Raw genomic sequence first — 6,000 nt, forward strand, 5'->3', positions numbered from 1 at the left:
AGTCTCCACTAGTACTGGTCTGGTCTTTTACTGTTGGCTTTATTCTGACTGATTGGCATTCTGACTGCTGGGTTTCTGTGCTAAACTGGTAGTTGAATATTTTGAATATTGTTTTTTTGTTTTTCTTTTCCTGGCAGAAACACAATTTCAGCCAGCCTAGGCAGAGGAAGATGTTTTGACTCTTACAACAGTATCAGAGAGGAGTAGGGTCAATTTGGTTCCAGGGGCTCAAGTGGTATCATCTGGATCTTTCCTCACTCCATCTGTCATTTCTGCCTTGCTCTCAGTCTATACTGGTGGTGAGAGTGGCCACTGGCTTCCCCAGGCACATAGTAACACAGCATCCAAAGAGGGTAATCGATGACATTAAACAGAACTTTCATATCAGTGTCAAGCAGAACTGACAGATGGAAAGAGGAAAGGGCTCTGGCTGACCTTATTGTCCAGCCTGATTTGCTTGGTGGTCTCTGTGGAGGCTGGACACTGGTTAGTAAAGTGTGTTGATTTGTGACTCCATAAAAACACATGCAATTGAAGAGGAACACTTAACTCAAATGTTTACAAGAGTTTAAGGAAATATAAGGAAGTGAAACACACCAAGAACTAATCATAATGAAGCATGCTTACCATCCTAGAGGATTCTCAAACAAATAAGTTATTCCTTGTGAAATGTGATTGGGATCATCTTTTAAATCTGATAAGACACATTGATAAGGCACACTTGTGCCTCGCTATTCTTAGGTGGTATTATCCCAAGAAGTTATCATGAGCAGAAGTCACAATGGGTATGAGCAAGGAAGTTTTGGTAAAAGTTTAGAATTCAAGAATACCGCAACTTGGGTATAGGTAAAGAAAATATTATTATGACATATTTTAAATTGTTGCAGAGCATAATAAATCAATTCTTATTTCTAGGGTTTTGTTTTTTGTTTTGTTGTTTTTTTGGTTTTTCAAGGTAGGGTCTCCCTCTAGCCCAGGCTCACCTGGAATTCACTATGTAGTCTCAAAGTGACCTCTAACTCATGGCAATCCTCCTACCTCTGCCTCCCGAGTGCTGGAATTAAAGGCATGCACCACCACAACTGGTCATATTTCTAGTTTTATAAGTGCCATATCTGTGACGGTTTATATTGTCAATTTGTCTGGATATAGAATTACCATGAAAACACATCTCTGGGTGTGTCTATGAGGGTATTTCCAGAATGGTTTAACTGCAAGAAGAAAGATAAAGCCTCTATGGGGAAGGCACCATCTCACGACCTGGGATCATGGACTGAACTGAAAGAGAGTAAATGAGCTAATAACCAGCATGCATCTCTCTCTGCTTCCTGACTATGGCCACAGTGTGACTGGCCACCTCACATCCACATCTCTGCCACAGACTGTACTCCCAAGCTATGAGCCAAAATAAACCCTTCATTCTCTAAGTGGCTTTTGTCATGTGTTCTTTTTTCTTTCCCCAGAGTAATGATAAAAGTAATGGATATAATATCTGACATCTTTTTAATAGAAGAGAGGAAATTGGGATTTCAAGTTCATTGCAACATGGCTACTTCTATCTGCAGAGAAACGCGCATGTATATGCCACACACTACAGGGACAGGTACTTAAAGACTGAGGGCCACAGTCTAGACAGACAAATAGCACTCTTACAAAGTGACTTACAGTCCTACTGGAGCTTTATAGATAGAGGTGAGTCATATTATGTAACATAAAACTTTAATCTGAATTCAGAATTGATAAAAATTGTATTTTAAGATTCTATTTGCTATAGCATAATTCTAAAGTTTGGGAAATAAACCAAGAGTCCACAGGCATGGAGAAATAATTGATCAACCTTAAGAAACAGAAAAAAAAAAATGCCCTGAAGAGCATTATCCTAAGACCTAAGAGCTTCCCAAAAGTTTTGGGATTCACAGCATCTCTCAATACAATTACACTGGGGGTTGATACTTTTGCATGTTGGCCTGTCAGGAATATTAGATGTTCAAACTCTACCAGGTTAGTCCATCAAGCCTCGAGTTCCCTAATTATTGCCATTTCTTCTCAGTATTTCCAGGACTATTTAAACAAAGCATATCCATAAATGAAATATATAATGTACAGGGCTTAAAGATATATTTTATTAATAATGTTTCTAATGTTGCATATTCTACTTTTATTTAAGATGACTTTTTCCAAATAAACCAGAAACACCTTTGAAGGAAATTTTATCCACATAGGTTTGTGCGGGAGTGTCTCCAGGCAGTCCCAATGTTTGATTTATATATGCTTTAATATCAGTGCACTAAAGAATTCTAGTTGTTAAAATATAAAAACGTTATTGAAGGATTAATTCCATTGGTCAGTTGCAAAGAAATAATGCTGATGGTACAAACAATATAAATAGAATAATATGAATATATAAACACTCTAAAAAGAATACATGAAAAAGTATAATGCCAAAAATATATTAAAATGTAATATTGAAATGTATCACTTTGTATAGTAACTTTAAATTTAATTAAACATATTAAAAAATGAAAAATTGTCTTAGATAAGAAGAAATTGCTTAAATAGGGACATATATTGTGTATAAGTCACAGAATTTGTTAATACTACAAGAAGATGGGCTTTTGCATGTAAATAGGTTTTCTTCACTCAGTGGTCACTTTTATAGCCAATGAAATTAGGGAATAACAGGCAACACAAATGTAATCCTCTTAACTGATTAATTATCACAATGTTAAATCTTAATGAATTGCCATTAAAGTTAATATGGCTTTGAATTTTGAATTATGATACCACTGTTTCTATTAAGAAGGACAAAACACACCTAAACTTACCTCTGTGTTTCAATGAAGAATCACATTTGTCCAGATTCCAGAAGAATCTATGACCCTTCTTAATCCTGTGTACTTTGAGGTGGGAAAAAAAATAGCAAACAGTAAATACTTTTATAAACTATTAAGTTCTTCATCTTCCTCTAAAGCATGTGGAAAATTGTAACCAAGACATAAGAATAATAGAATTATCTTATTTATCATAATTTCAATTTGTGGTTTATAAATTAAAGGTTTTATAGAAAGGAAAAAAATACAGCAAAAAACACCCATAATAATAGGTCCTGATGTGCTGTGGTAGAATTGTGTAATTTTGTACTGGTGCAGCTCCATGGGTTTATAGCATCCACATCATGGGAACCATAGCAACAGCAAAAACCTCTGTAGCATTGAAAATGCAAGTCCCTGGTGTCACAGCTCCATTAGAGCCAATGTAAGACACGACTCATTTTATTTTTTAAATAGATACATAAATCTTTTAAATAACCCATAAATGGAAGGCTAATAATGTCCCTTGTTAGACTGCCTGCAGTATTATTCCATGGTTTCCATGTTTAGTAGACTCACTAGATTCAGACTGTGTTCTATTTTCCTTCTAATGCCCCTTCGACTTGCTCCCATCTCTCTAGATCCTGTGTCCAGACTCTAAGCAGTCAAAGTGGGTAACGTTGCTCACGTATAGGACATCTTCAACATGATCACTAGTGTCATTCTTATTATTTGTAGCCTGTCATTATTTGTTGTACTGGAAAATAATAAAGCAACTAGTTTAAAAAAAAAGTAAGAAAGTAAATTGTGTGTCCAACAGAGATGAGAGAACATTCAAGCACAGGTCAGAAGTTCCATACATTTCAATTGGCCCTAGGTAACTAACTGAAAGAAGATATTTGAACTCTAAGTATCAGTTATAATTGATTAGATATGAGAATATATCAAGATCCCCTTTGAGTGAAAAAATATTTTATATCTATCTATGATTTTTATAATACTTGTAGTGTTTGGAAAACCTACTTCTAAGATTTATTCTCAGACTCTACTTTTCATTTATCTACCCTTTAGGCTAATCACACTTTGACCTTTCAAGATTTATCAGGAGTACCTCCTCACAATAACCATCCTTGACTCTTTTGTCTTACTTTCCAACACTTGTAAGTTTTGTTTACTTCCTGAGTCTTAATAAGTCCCCTTCCAAGATGGAATGTTGTAACTTAGAGGAAGCTGCTACACAACACGCCACCACTTCTCTGGCTCTATCATTCCTTTGGCCACCTCTTGCTTTGAGTCTTGGAGGGGGTGAATCAACATGTGTTCATAACTTACCATAATATAAGTTAATACATCACTATCTCTACCCTTACTTTCCTGTACTATCTGCATCCATTTGTTACAGCCTTTAGAAGTACACAATTAACTTATTCTGTAAGTCTTTTCTACTAGACTTAAATGTCCTTCAGGTGACAATCTAGTTAGCTTTTCTTGCATTATCCTATGGCCAGCACTGTTCCTAACACATAAGTATGCTCAGAAAATATTTGCTCAACTGCATGGGAATTAGTAGAACTGTTCTAAATTAAAGCTCCACTAGTGCAAATTATGCTACAGTTCTGACCAGAACTGTGGTTCCTAGGTCTTTATTTTCATACTACTGCTTATTGAATAGAAAATACTTGTATAGATTTTTTTTAGAGATTTCTGATCACTATCTTCAAGGATTCTAATTTGAAATAGGTATAAAGCCATATTATAATTTTAAAATGTATCCCAACTTTTAGTTTCTTGAAAATGATGTTGCTTAAATTATTGTCCTGAAGAGTCCTTCATTCAGAATGTCCTAAATAAACACCATTTAGCCCCAAATAAAACAGATATGTTTAAAGTTAGGCTGTGTGGGAAGATGGCCAATGAGAGCTATTTTGGAAAAATAAAATTTTCTCTTCTAAAACTTTCTACCTTGACCCCTTGCAATAGGTCAGAATGAGAGAAACTGGTGTTAGGGATGGATGTGATTAGTAGAGACTTAACTCTGCCTCCAAATACATTTATAGCTATTGGTTTATACTATCTATGAAAGTATGATTTTTATTTCAAAACTTCTTAAATTAAATAGGATATTCAAATGGACTACATATAAGTCCACAGTGAGTGTTTAAATAATATTCCTTATCTGATGAAACTTTCTACTTTAAATTCATCATATGTAAGTAAATTCAGATTTTTAATTTTTTAAAATTTTTGTAGTCAGTGAATACAGTCAAGTTGGTACCATTATTAGCCTCCTCCCTGTTCACCCCCCTCCACAGGGACCCTTCTTCTTGGTGCATAAGGGTCGTGCATTGTGGGGTTAGTATTTAGTTTTGTGTAGGAGGAAATGTCTCTGCATGTGGCTCTGACATTCTTTCCGCCTCCTCTTCCACAAATTTTCCTGAGCCATAGTGAGTTCATATTAGGTCTGCTTTATGTTGAGATCTTGGGCGTCTCTGTGTCTCTGGATATCTGGTTTGGTAGGGGTTGATTGTTCTCTGTGTCTATCTCCATCACCATTGTGCTGGTTCCTGGTTTGCCAAGAAAACAGCATTCTTGCATGTTTCCCCAATTATTCTTAGTTTCAACTGGGGCCCTTTTGAGGTATGATAGGGTGGTTCTCTCCTTAAGATCTGTGTCTATCTGAAAAAGAGAAGCAGATTCTCCAATGGAGAGTAAAGTTAGCACCAAGTAAATGTGATAACCATTGTTTTTTAGAGAGAGTTTAGTGGAGAGTGGGCTCATTTTTGGATATGGTTCTGACTTGTTTCCCAGCTCCAACTATGGGTTCCATTCCACTGAGCAGATCAGTTAGCCAAATGGAGAGCAGCTGGTTTTCCACCACCATGGTTATACACTCATTATTGCACTTGTATGAGCATGACATCATGTTGTTTGCTGCTAAGTAGTTTAGACCGTGTGTTGCTTGGGCAGATATTAGTCATTATTCCCCGTCACTCATGTAGTACCTTGCAGGGCTAGATGTGTTGTCTGGGGACTGACTCTCTTCCCGCTTCCAGTCATGTCACTCCATGATACATAACAACAGTGTACGGTGTCTTCAGCACTAGGGTCTTACCACTAACCTATGGTGGCTCCTCAAGCACTCTGACATAAATCTGTCTTCTTTTAGGAGACCCAGTAGGTCTCTGTGATC

The sequence above is a fragment of the Jaculus jaculus genome, chromosome 7 (assembly GCF_020740685.1).
Source record: "Jaculus jaculus isolate mJacJac1 chromosome 7, mJacJac1.mat.Y.cur, whole genome shotgun sequence".
Lineage (NCBI taxonomy): Eukaryota > Metazoa > Chordata > Mammalia > Rodentia > Dipodidae > Jaculus > Jaculus jaculus.